The 22,178-nt window shown below is 40.6% G+C and overlaps 1 long non-coding RNA gene across 2 annotated transcripts in view; it reads left to right on the top strand.

Moving 5' to 3' along the window:
* The window catches only part of LOC148052328 (uncharacterized), a 191,875-nt gene that overhangs the window by 122,115 nt on the left and 47,582 nt on the right, over positions 1-22,178 (top strand). For both annotated transcript variants that reach the window (XR_015699007.1, XR_015699008.1), the window contains exons 2-3: positions 18,188-18,339; positions 20,246-20,436. This is a non-coding gene — a long non-coding RNA (uncharacterized LOC148052328). The remainder of the gene's footprint in view (positions 1-18,187; positions 18,340-20,245; positions 20,437-22,178) is intronic.

A 22,178-nucleotide genomic window follows, 5' to 3' on the forward strand; every position in this document is an offset into this window, starting at 1 on the left:
TACAGGGATGTGAACTGAATACAATTGGAAAAGCTTAAAACGATTACAGGTGGCCTTGTCAGCCGAGGCGGCTCCACAGGGTCCCGTGGGTGCCTCGCACCAGCTGAGGACCCAGTGAGGATTACGGCTGCCTGTCATGGGCGTGCAGTGCTAGCAACAACTGAATGGTGTCCGTCCCAGTTAGATTACCTGGCTCTTCCCATTCTTGAATTGCTAGCTGAAGCCTCAAGCGTAGATGGCTTTCTAGAAAGGTAATCAAGCCTGCATGTGAACACAGGGTAATGTCCTCTCTCTGACCTTTTCAAGCTCTCAGGAGAGATGAAAAGAATTGAATCCCTGCCAGGGGAAGGGTTTAAGTTGACATGACAATTCTGAGATTAAGCGGCTGCCTGCCAATGCTTTTGGTAACTTAAACTGCATCTTCTTCCATTAATTTTCCTGTCTTGGGTCCTTCAGGACTGCTTTTAAGAAAAAGTTTAAATTAGCTTTGTTTTGGTCCTTTATAAAAGCTGCTGTTTCTTCGATGTTTGTGCTCTTCTAAATGGATAAAATCAATCTTGCTGTAAGACTAGGACTATTCCAAAAGAGAGAGAGGAAAAAGAGTTGGAGAAGTAATTTCTGTGTCTCCTGAGGTGTACGGACCCCAACCTCCTTCTCTGATTGAGGCGGCAAGGAGTTACCGCTCTGCTAGGGAGGGAGATCCCTGCAGAAGGGCTGGGGCAGAGCCAGCCGCCTACAAGGGGACCTGGCACCTGGGGCAGAGCCACGGCTCACGGTCATATTGTGCCCTGTCCTCCTGGTGAGACCTTGTGTCCAGCGCCAATTTAGCAAGGAAGCGAAGCACACATGAATGATGAGCACGTGCTGTGTACTGCTTTCAGGTTTTTGTGTACTTGCTATAGAACTAGAAGGTCTTTCTCCTTACTGAACTCTGATTTGCATGCCAGATTTCAGGCTCTCTTTCCCTCTTTATTTCAATACTAGAGATGTCATAAAGAGGGCGAGTTTAAAATGAAGTTTTATTTCCTTTCTTTTGCTTAAAAATACGTAAGAATGTGTGATCAAGTATTATTTTCTTTTTTAATGCTTTTATTTTGATGCCTTTGTTTTTTTACTTACATGTTAATTCTCTTTTAAGTTATGAATATGCAAATGCAGGTGATGAAACTTTTCCAAATCACTCTTGCATTTTCCATTGACAAACAAACAAAAAAAAAAACCACAAGGAGACAGCACGGCATGGTAGCTTGTGCAATAACCACGTACCAGAGCAGATCTATCACCAGCTGCCTTAGTTTCTCCCCCTACTAAATGATACATAACCTTCACTCTTACAAAAGTTTGAAAACTAAAGTGCTAGAGTGAACAACTGTAGTAATGGGAGATTTCTGTGGTTTGTAAACACAAGTCAGATACTGAAGCCTGTATTGCAAGTGTTGCCTGGGAAACCCATGTACAGCATAATGGGTTTCTAAAACCCACCATACAGGCAGAGCATAGCGTCGTACACAAGGAAAAAAGAACACATTTCATACCAGCTCTCAGCCAAGGTAAGAAGAGGGTAACTGGGACACTGGGGCACATCGCGATGACCAGAGTCACAACCACAGTGCAAGCTTTGCATATCTGGTGCGCAGCTTGAACTGTGGACAGACTGTTAAATCTCTTTTATTACAGTTAATCACTTATGGATTTTTTTTCTTCATGAATACTTAATGCAACATATAATTAGACATGGCAAGTGAATGCTAGGTCTGGAATTAAGACTTGAGCTTTCCTGGCTTTCATTTTGGTGCTCATATTACCAGACACACTAGGAAGATTTGCAAGAGCTCTTGGTCAAGGCAGCTGAACACTTCAGCTGGCACAGGGAGCAGATGCCCCACGGGAAGCCCGTAGGTTAGTGCCGTGTGGAGCTAGGAGGCAGGGCTGGGGTAGTCACTGTCAAAAACTGGCCCCTGCTACATCACGACCTGGCAGGGCAAGGTTTTGGTGTTGTGCTGTTGAAACCAAAGATGTCATTTTAATGCTTCCTCCATTTATTTTTTGACTTGGTGTATCAGCCAGTCTGTTGCTGGGAGCTCCTGGATAACAGAACCTCTCATTCTGCAATGAAATTAGTCATGGGCAAAGAAGAGTTACCCTTTCTTGGCTTTTCTCTGCTTGCAAGTGGTTTGTTCACTAGACAGTGAAGAGAAGACCTGCTGGTGACAAGTTGCTGCGCTCATCAGTAAGGGCACAGCTGCACTTTCAGGTGTCTCATGCTTTGAAAGTACATAGTTTTGCCTCATATCCCTCAGAAGAAACAATGATGAGGAAAGTGTGAATAAAAATCCTTGAATAGGAAAGAGTGGAATGGGATTGTCCCCTGTGGGATGATGCTGATACACTTGGTTTTCCATTTTTTTAAATCTCTGAATATGCAAAGATGTCACAAGTGTCATTTGAAAAACAGAAAAATGTACTCATGATAAAAAAAAATCTGTTTTTCCCAACCAAAACTATGTTAAAACTGACTCAAAATATTAAGCTCTATTTTTGTATCTCCATTGCTGTAAACAGTGCTCCCATTCACCCCAATAAAGAAAAGGCCATGGAGAGCTACATCTGATTGCACAACACAGATTTAGGTTTCCTTCTAAAAATGTTCTGTGCAGTTGCTCATCCATATGTAATTGAGTTTAGCATGGGATAAGAGACTGTTTCATTGTATTTAAATGCACAAATGCTTTTTAAAAAACATGCCATTTAAGGGTGACAGATTCTCTTGGTAAACTATGTGAGCAGCACTGATTATTGGTCCAGATAAATATTTTTTAAAATCAGACTATTTTAATATTTCTTAACAAAATATTCTATAATAACAGTGCTTTCAAAGCTTTAATAAATAACAATATTTCTCACTGATTTTGTTTGGCCAATGAGCTGTAATCAATTATTAACAGTACCTTCAGTGGGATGCATATTCTGACAAGGAGTCCTTGGCTCGTCAAAGAAAGCAGAACCAGGGACAGACATTTTAACAAATTACAACTCCCTGAAAGTAGTGCTTTACTATGAAAAAAATCCTTAAATTTAAGCTGACTCAGAGTAGCCTGTTTCACGACAATATATCATCAAGGTTTCAGGAGTGCTGAAATGTATTATTAAAAAAATGAAAATAATAATGTTACGGTGTTTTGGAGAGCTCAAAATGTCCTATTCTTCTTGCAGTTCTGCTTGGAAATACTTTCTGCAAGTGGGACCTGTCACAAAAAGGAAATTCCAGAGCTTGTTTATCTCTGAACTCAAGCCATCCTGCAAACGCAGAGTGACCTGGAAAGTTAATCAGATTTATTAGCTATGCAAAATGCTATATCTGCAAAGTGGCTTTTCTGCAGTTGCTTCCTCTCTAAAGGAACAGCACATTTTCATGTTGCTTTGTTACTCTGACAGTTTTGTTCTAATTATAACTGATCAGATTCAGATACCTTAATAGCTTTGCAACTACTAATTTTAATCAGAACTGAGCACACTGAGAGCATGTCACAGACTACGCAGTCAACTCTGCTTCTACGTGCTGCTGCTCAGAGGAAATAAGGGGTGTTTCAATCAGGGGAATTACCCAAAGGGCAAATTTGATCCACTGTTTTTACAGACAAAGAGAAACACAAACTCAAGGGCATAAATGTAGATGTATACAGGCTGGTACCTGTCATGGTTTGGGAGCCACAGCTGTTTAAAATTGTAGGTTTTCAAAGGGAAGCCTCAGTCATTGCTACAACTATTATAATTTTAGCAAGACTAAACCTAGGAAGTACTTTAGGCTGACAAAAACCTTCTAACTCTTTGTTTATTCATTGCACCTGTATAGTGCCCTCCACACCTGCTGAGCTAAAGTCCTGCTTCTCCCTACTTTAAAATCTGTTATAGCAGGAAGCAAAGGTCTTTGATAGAGAAAGGCAATTGCCTTAGTGAGGAAAGCAGCACTTCTTCAGATCTAAATACAAATGAAGGCACCTGGTGAATTCTAAGGACTATGTTAATTAAAAAATAAACAACCAAACTCAATATGGCTGAGTCACCTGTGGAGAAAAGACCTGTGCATTGTACTGGTAATGGCAGCCCTATAACCTTCTCTGGAATGGGTACAGTGCGGGTTGCAGCAGGTCAGGTCACTGTGGCTGGTGAGGACGCTGCCTGTGAAGGATGCTGTCCCCGTTCCCTGGACCCTGGGGTCACAGGCCCCTCAGCTTTGCACCGGCACTGACGGCTCTGCCGTAACCCTGTGCTGTGCTGGACCATTCTCCAGCACTTGACCCTGGGCACAATGTTTTCATCAGTTGGTCAGTGGTAATCTTGGCAGCATTTAAAACTATGACCTGCAAGTGAATGACATCGTAGCTCATGACCAGCCAGCACTTGTAAGATATCCACTGTACATCTTGATTTTAAGGCACTTCAAGTGAAGAGCTTAAAACGTGCACATCGCTAGTGAAGGACTGAAGCCCTAATTAATATCATTGGCCTGATGTATTTGTCCTCCATCTCCACCCATCTCTCCCTGCACCTTGGCTGCTTCTTGGAAGGCTTTAAGTTTTATTCCAGTGCAAATAATAGAGTAAAGGAACAGAAATCTTTGTCTATTCAGTTTGCCCAATGAGGGATTGTATTTAGTTTTATGGAAATATCAGTTGACACCCTCAGTTTCAAAAGCAGTCACACGTAAGTGTGAAACTCACTCCCTCTTCCCTGCCCCAATGACATAAGCTCCTTTACAAAGATTGTTACCTTTGGATAAAGGTCTGCTCACAATTTTTAAGGGTTTTCCCTTCTTAAATTATGAAAGAAGAAAATAATTTAGACTGTTTCTTTTTCTCTGGTATCTGACTGTAGTGATGTTTTTAGATGCAAAATATTATAATATAATATAAATTAAAATATAATAACTAATATAAAATTGTTACAAAAAAGACTCTTGAGCTCACACAATTATTGTTCAGTGAAGATGGTAAGTAGAAACTGAGTACTTGAGTTTAAAGGTTTCGTTTTGAAGTTGGAGGAAAAAATTATGCTGTATAGATTTGGCTCATGGAAGAGTAATTTGATCTGATTACAAAATGGTTGGTGTGAAAACAGCTGGTCAGGGAAACAGCCAATATAGCCAATAAGCTATATTGGAATAAATTGCTGAGGTGGTAAAACATATTACTAACAGCCACTTCTGAGCAAATGCAGCTAAGGAGAGAGCCTGCAGATCCAAAAACTTCTACCATCCCTCAAAGACCTGCAGGGTGACCAGGATGATGCAGGGGTCTTGTCTCACCCTGCACAGCTGGTCTGGTATGGAGGGATGCAGACCAAACCAAATGTTTTTACCACATTACTCAGTTACAGCATCTAAAACTAAAAAAGTAAGAAAGGGGTGTTGGATTGTCCTGTCCTTTCTTTTTCTAGTATAGAACAATTTGTCTCTTTTAAGAGGCATTTACTAGCCTCTCACTCTTCCCTTAAGTACATTGTAGTTAAATGAGTTTCTATAAATAACAGAATTGCAGGTATTGATTACTTTTAAATTGCAGTAATGTTGCACAATATGATATTGGCAGCTGTGCTATGATAAAATAGCATGTTATCTAGTTGAGTCCACAGAGGCCTGACTCATCCCCAGTGCCAGCGCGGCCGGCAGGCACTGCTGCCACCCACAGGGAAACGGCACTTGGCTCACCCAGTGGGTCTTCACAGGCAATGCGGACTTGATAGCAAGGAGGCCTCCTTATATAATTAGCTCGAAGACTGCTCTGAGTCAGAAGGAAATCCAACTCTTACATAGCCGAAAAGCATAAAGTCAGGGGTGACCACATATACATGGAAAAAGATGTGAACTCCTGAAAATGAGAGGTAATGCTTCTTCTTTGTTCCTGAAGAACACTTCTTCCACTAGCTTATTCTTTAGTAATGCTCAAAGTTATTTTTAGGGTACAATTTGTACTTCTGGAGGGGGGTGTCAGATAATTTTCTAAATTTGAGCACTGGTCTGACTCACAAGGTATCCTTGAAAGCATTTTTTCCATGTCAATGAAAAAATTGTTTCTCCTTCTTTTCCAGAGTTCTAATGGTATTAATCCATTGCTACAGGGATTTATTAGGCCGTTAATTAGCTGCTTACGAGTATCATGGTTCATTTACATTTCTGATTATGACACTTCCTTGTGTACCTTTTGAACTTTTGTGATTCTGTAATTGCTTGGCTAAGTAGTTAGGACTGAGAGCCCCACCACCTGTTCATTATCCACCCAAATTTCTTCTTCTAATTATGAGACATGAGCATGCCAAGGATATAGGACAAGGTTGTATATATTGAAGACCTTCCTTCCAAATACACCAAGGGTAAATGTTCCAGTAAGGAGAAGAAATGGTCTAGGGTGCTGCAACTCTATACTTTAAAAAAAAAACCCAAACAAACAAACAAACCCCAACAACAAACCATAAGGAAAATGTGTAAGAGGAAATATGACCACATGCCAATGCAGAAATTGCTACACAAAGACCTCTGAAATCACAAATCTGAAAACGCAGTCCTGGAAACTTCTCTGCTGATAGTGAGAGAGAGCAAGCATTAAAACTGTAAGAAATATGTCAGAGTGATTCAGTGTTTAGTTGTGATTCTTAGTACAGGGCTATCAGCCCTAAATTCTTCTTGCAAATAGTTAAACACTTGCATATTCCCTGCTAGTGAAACTAACTTTTAAGACCAACATGAAAACGGTAGTTACACTAAACTTTGAGCACAGTACTCCTGTCTTCACAGGCTTCCATCGCACCCTTTGCTGCTTTATTAAAAAGATGCAGAGTTGAAAGGACTATTGTCAGCAGAAAAAAAAAAAAAAAACAACCCCAAAACATGCGCTACTTCAAGCAGAAACATAGAATGCACAAATTCAATACAAGTGCTCCTATCCATCATATCCATTCTGATCTCATGGCATATTCTGTCACCAACGGCAATCAGGGTCTTGATTACACCATTAAAATGTCATCTGCCTTCTCTGTTAGTGAAAAGTGGAAAAAAATATTAGCTATTTATTCCATCAAACTCGACACCCTTTGTATTTTGCGCATACTTGCCTTGAATGGATCTTTTAAATAAATGCAGTTGATGTTCACTTCTGGACTTAGGAACTGTCAACTTGTGTTCTTCCAGTTATTATTTTCGTATATCATTTAATCAGAATACTGCATCAGGTTTTCCACCATGATTTCAAGTCACTCCTTCTCTAAGTTTCCAAGTACCTAGTATCTTTGGAAAGGCATTCAAACGCCTTTTTCAAAATTTTGTTTAGAGACAATAACTATCTTAGTCATTATTTGGCTGGTGTGGTTAGCAAAATTATTGTTGTGAATAATACCAGTCTTAGAGCTGACAGAAATACTCTGAAGTGTTCAATGTTTTTTATGTACTTGGTGTAATTTAGTGTAAATACAGTACTTCATAATACATTAATGAAAAATTTTCATCATGTCTATTAAGAAAAACAAGGTGGCTGAATCTTGGGAAAAAAAGATGGGCTCATTTTGCAGTGAGGCTCTTTTTTTAAGTGCAGCTTACTTAAGATACCAAAACAAGAGCTGAACTGGTCAGGAAAAAAAAGACAAATTAAATATAATCCTTTTTTTGTTAAAGATCTATGTCTTTGTTAGCATTCTTGAGCGTCTGAGCACATATGCACAGGAATAGGCTTCACATGAATATAAGTACTCATGCTGTAAAGCTGTACCAGAGGGATAATCAAATAACTGTACCCATATCAGTGCTTCATGGATTTGGTACTAGGACTCATGAGTGCCTGTATGCTCTTAGGGCTGCTCCCAAGCTAATACTGTGATGAAGATCTACACAGAGACTTATGGTGTCATGTCACTTACAACAAATCTTTCACGTTCGTGTTGGGAGGAGAACGTAATACCGCAGTGATTATTGGCTTAGCGTTTAGTAGTGGTAGTTGAACAGCTTTTATCTTTATCTTAGTAATATGGATGAGAACATCGATGACATCAGATTAGCTGTTTCCCTTCTACAGGTCTAGCTATAGTATGTGAGATCAGTCCAAAATTTCTTGCCAAGTTCTTAGTGGTATTCTTCATGTTCTAATGGAGAGAGGTCACACTCTTGATATTTGTGCTTCAGTCACAGACATTTATTCTTTGTAAGGTATTGTTGACCTGATCTCGGGACTCTATATTACCTCCAAGTATTATGTATGCACTAGCAGTGTCTGATTTTTATGTCAGTTTTCTGTTTGGCTATTGTTATATATTGGGTTTTAATTAATCTTTTTTTAAACAGATTCACGTTGAGCTGTCTCCACCAAGCTTCCACCATCAAATCTGTTTTTAATATGAAACACCTATATGTTGGACTGCTCATTTGATGCTGGTGATGGTGGTGGCTTTTAGGACTTTCAAAGAAGATTGGTAACCATCCTTATGTTCTGTTAAGTGTCTTAAAGGTGTGATTAAATGGGTGCTTATAACCAGACCAAGTGCAGCATAGTCTGCCAGTAATTCAACAAGACCATTAGGTTATTTGAAGAAATCAATACCTCAATTTATATGACTGAAGGTGTTGAGACAAAGGCTAGGTGCCACTGAATACTTGCAAAACTGAATAGCAATAAAAATACTAAAATAAAAGCAAGATACAGTTTTATCAAGTAAACCACCTATTCCCAGAAATGTTAATACCATGTCTGACTATCATAACTTGGTCTGTTGACATCAGCTTTATAGATCTATTTAGTATTACAATGTTTAGAGAATCCTCTGTGGCAACATGCAATATACTTGTACTATTCCCTGTAACTAGAGTAATTTAGAGTCCTTGTTTAGAGGACAGGTTAGGTTCAGAGAAAGAGTTTGATAAGATGTGGAAGAGAGATCAAATTATTTTCTGAGATTTCCAAGAAAATAGTCTCCTGAATTCAAAATCAGCACAATGTCACACGACCAGGCCTCACTTCATGGCTTTGCCACTCTGCCACAAACATAACGCTAAAAGGCCGTAATTTGCAGACCAGCTGCAACTCTTGCTGAAGTCAATGAAGGCTCCAGTGGTGTGGCACCACTCAGATTCATAATCATTTGTGGCATTGAGAAAATAATGATCAATGGAGAAACTGTAAATTAGAAAAATCTCTAGATTGTTGCTGTTAATGGAGTTAATGATCCCTCAGACTAAATACAGTACAGTAAATACAGAACTGCTCTGCAACTGAGATAAGAGATGAGGATTAAATTAATGTTACTGTGGCCAAGAGACTGAATTCAATGCAACTAATATTCAGTGATTTGTTAAATATAGATTCAAATGCATTCTTTTTATGTAAAAGCCCAATGTATGCTTTCAACAGCCTTCAAATACAGTTCTTAAGCTTTCTTCTAGGAAAATCAATTCAGAGGTCTTGAAGTTCAAATTTGCATTAACAAAAAAGGGCCAACTTGGGCTGTCATATATAGGTTCAAATCTGTTTGATCCAATTCAGGTCACTCTGAGTGGATATAAACAGCAAACTAAGCCACAGTAATTGCATAATGTATAACATCTTAATTATGGCTATGGCTTATTTACTTCACAGCTGCAGCTGGTGTTGTGTACCCGCTTATACCAGTTAAAACCTACAAGTAAATTTTCCATTTTCTAAAGATCTGTTGAAATAAATGGATCTGGTCTGAAAAATACCATAGTATTTATCGGTCTTCAACTTAGGCTGTTAATGAAAGACAACTTTGTTTCTTTTTAAAATAAAGAAATTAAGCTGCCTTTCATTAAACAAACTGAAAGGCAAGCTTTTTCTCTCTCTCGGAGGAGGGCAATGTTAACCCTCAGACTGGCATTTAAGATGTGAGGTGATTTCCGCATCACATTTTGCTTATCGTTGTTTTTCTCATGGTAATTCCTAACGCTTCCGGCTGAGGACTCAGGCTGCCTTGTGCTCATCACTGTGCAAACCTACAGACCAGTGCTTTGTGCTGGGGCACGTGCCAGCTCACTCCCCCAGCAGATCTGAAACCCGGACCCCAGGGTCACAGTCCTGAGCCTGTGCCGGAGGGAAGGGCATGTGTACCTGGCCTCTGCAGGATGGCAATATGGGCAAGTAGAACGTGGTCTGCTTGTTATTTGAAGCAATCGTATATATGCCTAGGATACATCATTTAAATATATGCAACAGTTCCTGTCCTAAAGAGCTCTGAGGTCCGAACAAGTTCTTCAGGATCCTATTTTTTCAGATCTTTTACTGGGGAAAAAATTGAACTGGATTTCTTTGACTGAACAAATAGTGCTGAAAATAAGAAAGGAGTTTATAAATCTAATTACTAATTTTATTACCATCATTTTATTTCCACGTATTGTTAAACAGCTGTCACGTTTCCTGACTGTGTGTTTGGCTACACTGTGAATAGTGTCTTGCTTTTCCCAGACGTGCTGTTCACAGAGGTATGTTGTTATCAGGTTAGAATTGAAACTCTGCCACTGACATGAGCTTCAGTATGTATTTATTATTAATACAGAGAATCCAGTAATGTTGTGAGCTTGCTGAATTAAAGGCGAAATCAAAGGCATTTTACCTGTCAAGACCTTAGTTCAGAGTGCTCAGTTTATCTTGCACTGGATGACAATGTGTCATTGTTTTCTGAAATGGAGCAGGCAGCTACCTTCATTATACTGAACCAGTCTGGCAACTTTAAATCTGCGCTCAGCGGCAAATCTACCGCTTGTTCAAACCCCGTATGGAACTTCCCGTGATAGGCACATTGTTTTACACTGGTATATCACTGAATGTATTGAGTGTGCATTTACTAGATGTATCCATCAATAGTGAAGGCATCTATTGGTAAGGGTTTGATGAACAAAAAAAATGGTGCCCCAACAAAATGCAAGGTTCAATACTGGGAGCACTACTGGCAAGACGTGCATTGCAGAGGTGGGCGTTAAAGCTCTGCCCATGGCATGGATTGCCAGCATGCTCTTTGCTTCATCTGTTTTTAGGTTGACTCCAGTCATAGGCAGGCTACAGACAGTTGCTATTATTTTAAAAGCACACGCTGCTCTGTGCAAAATCGAGAAGTGACCAATCCTTAATGGACTCCTTACTGAAAACAGCATAAGCTTCTCCATAGTTCTCCAGGAAGATATATCTGTCTTTTCAACCACCTCCACTTGAAGTGTCCATAAAACATCACAGGAGGTATCCTCTGCCTCAAAGGCTGAGAAATGGAGTTTCTGGCACGCTGAGGAGGTGAGATAGTCCCAAAGCTGTTGGAAACACCTAGCCAAGAGTGCATCAGCAAAAGGGCCCAAGGAGCCAAGCTGGCATGCCTGTGGTACAGAAGGGCAGCTCAGCACCTCAGTTGGACCCTGTCTCAGCCAAGTGCTTTAGCTCCTGTCCTGCAAGTCTTCATTCCCTTGTCCTGAACCACAGCAAGCTAATCTATGTCTAATGCCAAAGTATCCTGAAGATACCAAGTGTTGTGTTCAGATGACCTGCGTCCATCCTTTATCCTCATGTCAAGCATTTTCTGTCAGCTGACTTGAGGCTTCAGAAATGCCTGCCTGACAGGAAACGCTGGAGAAAAGGATGGTTTGGGTTGAACATGCTGAACCTGGTGCTGAGAGACTGGTTGGATGATTATAGCTGGTGCAGGTCCTGTGTCAGACCTGAGTTTGAATCCAGTCCCATACATGACTTTAAAAGTGCAGTTGTTTTCTCCCCAGTTCCCATAATTATCTTTCATTTTATTTTGCTAGCTTCAGTCAGGACTTGGAAAAAAGCTTTTCAGGGAAGGCTTCCAACTCTGCATGCATAATCTTCTGCATTTATGTTCATCTGAACTATGCTTATACTATATATCATCACAGAAGAGTGGGCAATTAAAAACACAATTAATTTCTTGCTAATTGAATATTTTCTGAATAATTCACAAACCTGGATGATTACCAACAGCAGACAAATATTTAGAACTGTTAGCCAGCATCTAAAAGCATCAGAAATAATCATCTGGATTTGCACAACTTCTGGGCTATCTGTGTAACACAACATATGCCGCTGTCTTCAGTCAGAGAGGGTGTGAAGACCTGCTCCTTAGGAGGGAGAGTGTTACGTATTTAGGAGATGCTATCTGGGCTTTCCTCTGATTACTTCTGTTGTGGGGTGGAATTCTGCTCTAAATCTGCTTTTGAGGAGCTGCATGTGATGCTCAGCAGAGGCCCTCCCTGCGCCATTGACAGCGGGAGGCAAAGGGAGGGAGTGTAATAACACCTCAGTCTTCCTACTGAGAGGGCATCTGAGAGGCTGGGAAAAAATGAAGCAAGGTGTGGATGCTCACTATCTGGAGGTCAGACTCCAGGCTTGAAGAAGGGCTGGGATTCCTCGGGTTTTTCACATGGTTTGAGTAGACCTGAATCAGAGGAGAGAGACCAGGAGTGTGGGAAATTTGGAAATAAACTGCTGAGTCCAGAAGAAGCTAGCCAAGAGCTGTCACAAAGTAGGGAAAGCCTGCCTGGACTGTCTCCAAAGAGACTTGAAACTAAGAGGAGCAAAGCCATCTCACTACATCACTGGAATGAACTTGCGGCATGGCAGTATGCCCAGGTTAGAGATGGCATCAGGACTCTGTTATGATCCATCTGCAATAAACTGAATGTTCACTCTAATGCAAGAACATGATGTGTCCTTCTCCAGAAAGAATCACTGTCCTTCACCCAGAGATCTGCATTGCGCAGTGGATGCTGTAAAAAGCCTTTGGTGTGCCCAAGCAGGGGTTTCCCATGGGGCAGTATGGGCAAATGCCATAAGCCTAGCCCCAGTTATCTTTTTTTCTGCAAGAGAGGCATTGCTAGGTGATAGCAGATGTTTCTACTTGTCCTATTTTCTCTGAAACCAAGAGAAATATTGTGTCTTGGTTGGTGATTTTTGTAGACAACATTTTCTGTTACCTCTACATCTCATTTAGCCCAGAAGAACAACGTTTGGTTTCGTCCTTTGCCAGGAGCAAGAAAGAAGAAAATACTTCTCTGCCTCCTTAGCCTTTCTCTCACCTTGATCACTCAAGCCCTTGTCGTCTTGACAGACAACTGTTGCTTGCTCTAGTACCACTATCAGTCTCACAAGCCACAGAGGATAGCATAGCCTCCTGGGGAAGCTAGCAAGTCAAGTTTTGGCCATTGATTTAACTGCAAATCATCCACCTGTGTCCCTGTGTTGGACCTTGCCAGGGTAAAGTCAAGGAAGCAGCAGCTTATTTTGAAATCCTGTTTCATTTTGCTTATGGTAAATGTTTGAACCATCCAAAGAGAATGTATTATTAGGAAATGATCCTCTGCTGCATGCTAGCTTCAAACAAATCTCAAACAGCTCTGATAAAATGAGGAAATCTTTTTTGTGTACACTGTTTCAGAACAAGCTACTGAATTTTGCTTTATCCTCTAGGTAATGTGAAATTTCAATCATAGTAACAGTGCTTGGAATCTAATATTTGGCTCTTTCACATCACTTATTACCTCACTGAGCCCCACATACCAGTTTCCGTAAAGGTTTGCGTTTAAACCTTCCAAGGACAAATATGTCTTTAGTAACATGTAATGACTCAAAATATCCTACAGAGAAAACACTTGCTGTGCTGCTGGCTCTAGTAACTGCATTTCTTCCCACAGGACATTAAAAACCACCACCTTACAGTGGGTGTGATGGGTCAAGCTTTCAGAAATTCTCCTTACCGTAGCTATGACTTGCTCTATCTCTTCCCTTTTGTTTTTGTTCCTCGAGTGGCTGCAGGCTTTGTTACCCAAGTATTGTGCAGGCATTTGGGCTTATTTTGAGAGTTGGCCAGGAGGTCTGAGTAGATAATCAGCCTGAGGGACAAATGCTAATTGCCCAACCTCACTGGGAATCCCAGGTGGAGGGAGGCAGAGCCAGTGGCCTACCAGAGGAATATAGAAGGACATCCCTCAAAAGCTTGGGAAGGAGAGAGCCCAGTGGGAGGAGGAGGAGGAGGAGGAGGAGGAGGAGCTGCAGGGCAGACGAAGGCCTGTGTTGGCTGTAGACAGTGTTACAGTGACCCTGTGCTCTCCTGCCTTACAGGTGAGTTACCTGTCAAGGCTGTATGTTCTTTAAAGACAAGTAATGGGGGTATGATGACCTATATAGCATGTAACTTGGGAAAGCGGGTGGTGGCTGAAGGAAGAGGAATAGCTTGGGGTGGAAAACCTGCTCTCTGCTCCCCGTTCGGAGAGGTGTGTTCCTCACAGACTCCAGCTTTTGCACGGCAGGACCAGACCGGGGGATGCAAACCCCTGGTACTGACACATCTAATTATTTTTTCCTGCCCGTCCTTACTTGCCCAAGTTCTGAACCCCTCATCCCCCTTCCCATCCTTCTCTCTTCCCTAATCTCTATTCCCGTAAGTATATTTCACATACAATTTTTTCATCACTTGCACTTATACCAAACTACTGGGAATTTTCAAGTTATGTTTCTCAAAGGGATAAAAATAAAATTATGACTGTACATAGCACATGTTGAATACACACAGTATCTCCGATGGCTCGAGGACCCCAACTCCTGGTGGCGTTGGAGCTGTTACAGGTGTGTCTTATCTACTGGTTGGTACTGCTCAGGCCCAAACTGATCCATGCATGCACAGATGAGTGATTTCTTCCCATTAAAATGTCAGTACTGTGGCAAATAATCACTGACAACAAAACTGGTCAGCCCAGAAGTAAATCAGGCTATTCCAAAATCTAGATTAGTCTTTTTTTCTTTTGCCAAGACTAGGGTTTGATCTGGCAATATCTGCATCTGGTTCAAGTTCAATAACTGAATTACAGTCAGACAGGCTATCTAGAAACTCTTTCATTAGTCTTTCTTTACAGCAGTGTATGTCCAGACATATCTTCACTTTTAAGTTATTTATCCTCCTTACATGTTGTAAATTTCCAGATGATCTAAGTCAGTATTTAGATGTAAAATTCCTGGAAGTTTCATAGTGAGGGTTGGAGGGGGGATTTATTTTTTCTTTTACAACTTTTTTAACTCCAATCCTAGGCAAACAACAGCACACCAAACTAAAATACTTTTTTTTCTGTATGGATCAAAATGTTTTTCAGATGTAGGGAAGAATTGTTTGCCTTTCTTCAGATAGAGAAACACAGGCAGAGTCAGCTGAAAACACGGTGTTAGCCAAAATGACCTAGTAAGAGGCAAAATGCGACACAGAACGTAGCTGGCCTGTTTCCCAGTTGAGATAGCTGTGTAAGACCTTTGAAATACTTAGTGGCAAAAGAGCAAATGACATTCAAATAGCATGTTCAACAGCATTCAGTTTAAATTTAACCTTCTAAAAGGTATATTGAAATTGCCAGCTTGAAATTCGACTCACCTAATTTTACATTCTGAAATGCTTGTCCTGCACCCAGTGCTGGGAATAGCTTTGCTGCTGAGACCATCGCTGCCACTTTTCCATTCGCTTTTATTGGCTGATGTTCAAATTTTATTTCTTTAGTTAAATTTTCTGGTTAAACATTATGTACGGGCACACCTCATTTGATCAGTTATAGCCATAGAGTTTAGCCAATTTATGACTAAATAGCCTACTCCTGTCAAGGAAGGGATGGAATTCACTGAATTAATATAAATTCTTCAGGCAGTAGCTCCTTCTGAGCAGCACTAAGGGGAACCAATCCTGTTATATTATGATAGTTCAGAGACCTACAAGTGTTGCCCTTTTCAGTATGGTAAAATCCACATATGATGCATTTTAAGGTAAATGGAATATCTTTTTTTGATGGATAGATGATGGGAATTATTGATGTGTCTGTCTAATGTGCTGTTTTCTTGGCAGACAGCCTAGTCTTCAGAGGATAACTGAGAGCTCTCTTATGCTGTTAGTGTTTTTTGCAAGTGTTCTCAAATCGCATACAAACAGATCAACTCTTGCCCTGCAAGATGCATGTAATGGCATTGATCTCAGTGGATGATGCTCACATCCAGCCAGGAGAGAACTGGTCCCACATCCTTTAAACCCACTGCACGATTAAGTAAGATTCAGTCCCAAGAGGCTTATTTCACTGGCACACACTGCCTGTGGTCTTCCACGACTGGCTGCTCCAGAAGGCACATTTTGCTCTCAGTATGCTATGCAGGTTTCTGTGCTTGTTCTTTAAATATAAAATAAGCATTCTTCTATCCATGTCAAATGATGAATCTCTATTACTAAAGTTGCACCTGTGCGAGGCAGTGAGGACTGTGCATCCACTGTACTTTCAAAGCGTGTAATACCGTTGCTTAGTGCTCTCCAGCAAAGCAATATGCTTTACATTCCTCTCCTGGTATCTTTCTTGCCAGGTTTTACGAGAATACATAATGTATCAGTGGCATGCCAAAGGCATGCCAACAGCTAGCGTTTCATGTAGATGTGGCCATTGAATACAATCTAGATGAGCAAGACTATATCAAGATAAACCTTTAAAGAACAAAAACTACATGTAGAAACAAAGAAGAAACTTCCAGACAGCCTTACCAGCACTCAGGGCATTAAAGGATATTCTTGCTGCCCACGTGCCAAGTGTACAGGCAGCGTGGACTGCCAGCACTTGTTCTGCTGCATAATTTCCCTTCTTCAGATCTGCGTCTAACTAGGCCTAAAATGAAACACCATTAAATTTAGCTGAAAACTTGAACAAACATCATAACTGACTGAACCACTTATGCTACTTCAAACACAAGCTTACCATGGCCCAACAAGAACTGGGTGGAGTCTGCAACTTTTCCTGATGTGCTTTTCTGTAGGCAAGCGTGTGAGGCATTAGAAGTGAGGTTGTTCAGTCTTAGTCAATAACGTGATGAGTTTACAAGTTATTTTCTGTGTATGTGCATCTGTGTTCTGGGATATTTTGGGAGGATGCCTGGTGTTTTTCATGTTACTTTTGCCTTCGTATGTGACCAGAGTATGTGAAAGATGATTACCGTGTCTTGACTGCTTCAGCTCCTGTAGGCACATTTTCACTCTATCAACGTACTACGTTTGGGATTGTTTTCATTTGCAATATTATGGCTGTTTCTTCTTCCATGGTCTCTTGCTCCCTACCTATTCCCCTAACCATCCTCTCTCCTACTGTAGCTGTCAGCTGAGTGGGGGCTTGCTGTGCCCATTACAGTTGCTGCATGGTGCAACATATGGCTCTTTTGTGGAAACTTGGTTTGTGTCCTTCCATTTTAAGGTAATTTTTTTCCTATATACTCTCTGCTTATTCATTTAACTCACCAACTGGAAGAAAGCTGGCTGGAGGTCTCAGGATGAAAGTTACTAATGCAAGCACATTGCAGGAATTTGCTGTTTCTGAGCTGGTGCTCATCATGCATTTCCATGGCACAGCCATGGGCACAATGCCTACTGGAAGACCGGTGACATAGTCCACTGTAAGTCATACGATCACAATTTCCTCAACCAAAACCTGTCCATTTTCACTCTGGCGAATGTCACTTGTGACTAGTTGAGATGGTATGATTGGCACTTTTCTCTGGGAATCCTTATACTTCTGACAAATTTGCTACTTTAATATCAATTTCTTCTGTGTCATTAATCATACCGCTCTTCTATTTAATTTGACCAGCCCACAATGCATTTGGGAATCCCTGCCAATACTTTCTTTCTCCTCATTTTGAGAAGCATGATTTGTGTAACCTTCAAGAGTATTCCTGACATTACTGAGAGCTCCCTTTTAGAGTTGGAATTTATGGATGGGGATATGTTGACATTTTCTTTTTTCTCTGTTATGAATGGCTGCTGTTGCCATGTGTGCCAATACCCCTCTTGCACTATCCATCTTCAGATTTTTCCCATGGGTGTTTATGACACATGCAGGTCTACTGCTTGTTCATATCAGACTGCCCATGTGATGGAGGTGGAGCATAAGCTCTAGAAATGGTACCTTATTAGCACTGAGCAGGGCCAGGTCTGCTACACAGGAATCACTTTGTGTTTCTGCACTGTTTCCCTGATGCTTCTTTTCCCAAGTCCTTTTCCAAGTATTTTCTGTGGCGTTTTTTGTTTTTAAGTTACACTTATAGTCATGAAGTACTGACTGTTCGTCTATCAAGCCTAATGCATTTCTTTCAATTTCAGTAGACACCCTTTTTTTTTTTTTTTCTAGCTATAGTAGTCCTTGACCGAGTCACTGCTTGCTGATGTTGAATCTAACAAAACTGAAGTGGCCAGCAACTCCTTCCTACAAGGACTGGATTTCATTAAACACTCCAGTTTGCTCACTGAAAAGCTGAAGCTTCTAAAGGCAACACTAGTAAGGTTTGTTACCTTTTTTTTAAGGACTCAGTGTTTCTAGAAACCAGCACAGTTCTCTCCGAACTATATTTTCTCCCTAATTATGCAGCCTATGTAGGCTACTACCTATGCTTTTACAACACTTTAACTTGGAAACCACATAGGAAAAAATGAAATGCTCAAGTAGCGTGTACTAGATTTAGATGAGTTCAAGTAAGCACTTAAATAACTTAAATAACTCTCGGATGCTGCGCTTCATCCCACTATTACTGATTCTGTACTAGAAGTACTCTTGAGGGGTGCGCAAATTTTGTTTGAAGGCCAAATGCAGATAAGAGAACAAGCCAGGAAAGAGCTGTGGCAGGTTATCTGTTTTGCTTTTGTTTCTCCCCAGTATAAATCAATGATCCTTGACAGATTTTTGCCTTTCAGTGCCGTCCTCTTCCTGTAACATCTTGTCCCCGGCCACTTTTGTACTTGCGTTGGCTTACTGAGGCTTTGATTCAGCTGACGCTGCTGAGCGCAGGTGATGAGAGCATGGCTTTGGGTGCTGCATTCTTCAGTGCTGAGATTTTTGCATGTAGTCCTTCACTGTACCTGTAAGAAAAGTGCCAAAACCTTCAACAGAGGGCAAAGCAGTTAAGTTGGTGCAATAAGCAGCTATAAGAAGGCGAAACTTTGGAGGACTTTAAACTTAGCCTCAGTTCAGTAGTGCTCCAGGGAAGTGGTGCATTTTTGGGTGCAGCAGGTCATTTTGGGTTTTTTTTTTGTCATCAACTGAAAAGATGTAACGTAAACTATCTCAGTCAAATTACATCACGTTTTACTGCTTGGAAGCTGCATTGCCATCATACTTTCATATATTACTTCTGCTGTTGTTTCTTTTTTCCTGCTCATCCCATTACAGTCAAAAAAATTTACCTTTTATGAAGCTTTTCTACTGGCCTGTCAATATTCTTGCTTCTATTCTGCTCAGCCCTTCTCCTCCTTCACAGACAGTGAATCCTCCACCTCAATTTCCAATTGACTAGTTCATTGTCTAGGTGTAGTATTTTGTTGGTTTAGACTATATCCTACCAGCTTTCATGGCAACTAAATTCAATCTCATGTGTTGGTTTAGTGTGAGATGCTTTGAGAGTTTTTTTAAAGTTGTTTTGGAAAATTCGGTGCATCATTTTCTCCACAGCCTCCAGTACCATTTCTGAGCTCAGCAAGGCTACGCTAGCATGAACAGCAGTGCCTCATTTTCTTTGGGGCGGGAACTCAGAAACTCCTTATTCTGCAAATTATAGTTAATGTTCTAGTATAAAAATTAAGTAAGACCATAGTTAATAAGAGTATCTCGTGTACACATTAAATTTTAAGGGGTATATTCTCTACTTATTTCATGTGTGATTACTCTTCTTTGACATTAATTGGAATTCTGTGTAAAGGCTGAAAAGAGACCATCAGTGGTAATGTAAATTGAAACAAATCTCTGATATAATACAGCTTTTAAAGAAAGAGTCATTCAAGCAACACTGCGGCAGTATCCAAACATTCTGTGTCATTAATGACTAAAGGATCCTCTGGACTGTTAATAAGTATGTAGTAGGATGGTATAATCTACTGTTGCTACATGAAGACATTAAATAAGTATTATCAGTTAATAATTTTATGTAGCAAATATTTGAAATTGGCTACATAAGATGGACTGAGCTCTGTTGCAGGCTCTCAGCCCACCACAGTGAACTGAGAAGGCATAGTTTCAATGTAGTTTACAGCACCTATAAAAAATGATTGGAAAATTGATAAGAAAGATGTTAGTTCCTGACTTGTACATCTTAGTCAGCTGAGCTGGAGACAAAATATAAGAACAGCAAGGTCTGACTGCTTCCTTATGCAACGGGGAAAAAAATCCCTCTTTCTGCTCGGTGCTCTGTCACTGCAGTTCAGCTGGAAAAGGCAGAAACGGGGGATGCTGAAGCTCAGCTCACTTCTCCTTGCGGCTCCCGGATGGCTGCCTGACAGCTGCTGCTGTGCTTCATACAGCTCCACACCAGGACTGCCTTGCCAGCTCCCCGATGTGGGTCCTGCCTGTGGGTCTGGATAGCCACGGCACAGACTGAAGCCTCCCTCATGGTAAGGATTTCCAATATCTGTCTTTAGGGGGAAAAGGTAATTCATAATGCATTCTAGTCTCTTCATCTAAGTCCTTCCTTTACAATGGTACCTGTAAGGGTTATTGTTGTTTTAAGCAATTTTCCTAAATGGGATCACTGCCCTGATTTGATTTACCATGCAGCCACACCAGCTGTGGTATCAGCAGTAGAGAGAAGAGCATGGGGTAAGAAGGGCATAGGGGATGCTTAAGTTGGCCTTACTGCTGAGAAAAATACTCATTTATCTCATCTTGGCTGATACTTTCTTCCTTGAAAGCACTGCTTCAGAACTCACTTCTTTTGTAGGGCCTCAAGTGCCAGCCCTTCTTCGTTACAGAGGGTGTTAAAACAGTGGAAAAACAGCCATATACACCCTCACAAGGAGAAATACAGCAACTAGTGCTTCTGATATGCTTTTTTGTTCTGTCCCAGTTTAGTTCTTTAAGTGATGCTTCACTCTTCTTCTACCTGATGAAATGCACTTGTAGCAGTTAACTTTAGTTTCTTAAGCACACACATACACAGACTAGGATTTGCTTAGACTGCGTATTCGTTTCCTTTTTAAGTGGAGTTAATTGCCAATTAGCTTGATCTAATTAATGGCAGTGAATGCAAATTTACACCTTCCCTAAAAATTTATTCCAGGAAACAAATAGTTGTTTCTAGTCTCTACTTGTTTTAAGGCAAGCCAGGATGAGGCACAAGCATTTGTGTCTTGAAAGAAATGATTGCAAAGGGGGTAGATTTGCATTTGTCATCATGTGTTAATGATTTCATGTTAAATGGCAGCCAATTAAATAAATGCAAAAGAGGACCAAAGCATCTGGTCTAGGCAAGGCTTTCACTGGAAGATGAGAAGTGTGTTTGAAAGAGAATGTTTCCACATGTTGGAAAGCATCAGCCAAATGTAAGTGGTGGAACAGGAGGGAGGGGCTGTGGTATGCTGTACTTTGAAATGTTTACAGCAGTCAGATTGGGACTTATTTTGACTATTGCAAGATTTGGCATGAAGTGAGAAATTGAGTATTATCAAAGTTTATTTTAAATAAGAAAAAAAGCAAACCTAGTCCTGGGATTAGAATATAGCATGGTTTGAGGTCTCTACAATACAATTTAATCAGATTGCTGTGGCATTCAATACTTCAGTTCGTAGTAAGGCTGTGGTGCAGAGCTGTATTTTCCAATCTAGGATAATTAAACCATATTTTCACTCATTGTGGAAAGCACTGAGAGGCAGAAGCAGAGGGAACTGAATATTTCTACTACTTTGCGGGTAAGATTAACAGATAAACCCATAACAGAGAACAAATGTACTTTTATTTTTAAATGCTAATGATTTCTGAGAGGATAAGTTAATTCTTTTAACTATATGAAAATGTAGGGAGAAGAAGGGAAGGGATACTTTGCAGCAGGACTATGAAGGTTAGCCACAGTATTGCTGATCAGAGGAAACAAATCTGGAGCAAGTAAAGAGACTCCCTGGTAAAAAAAAAAAAAAAGAAGCGTTGGAAGAGAAGTGTTCTGTATTGCTTTACCGACTCTGAAGATTAGTGCAAAGTAAGGAGGAAACGGGGATATATTTTCCTGGTTTTGTCTGGGTTGTGAGGAGAGCAGCTATGACTGTATGCTTTTTACCCACTTTAAATTCTCGCATCCCTTTCCTGCTCCCAAAACGGCATCTCATTTCCAATCCCAAGTTTCCCCCTTAGCTGTGCTTCAAAA

The sequence above is a fragment of the Nipponia nippon genome, unplaced genomic scaffold, assembly GCF_047370975.1.
Source record: "Nipponia nippon isolate SJK-2023a ecotype South Korea unplaced genomic scaffold, ASM4737097v1 scaffold_5, whole genome shotgun sequence".
NCBI classification, from domain to species: domain Eukaryota; kingdom Metazoa; phylum Chordata; class Aves; order Pelecaniformes; family Threskiornithidae; genus Nipponia; species Nipponia nippon.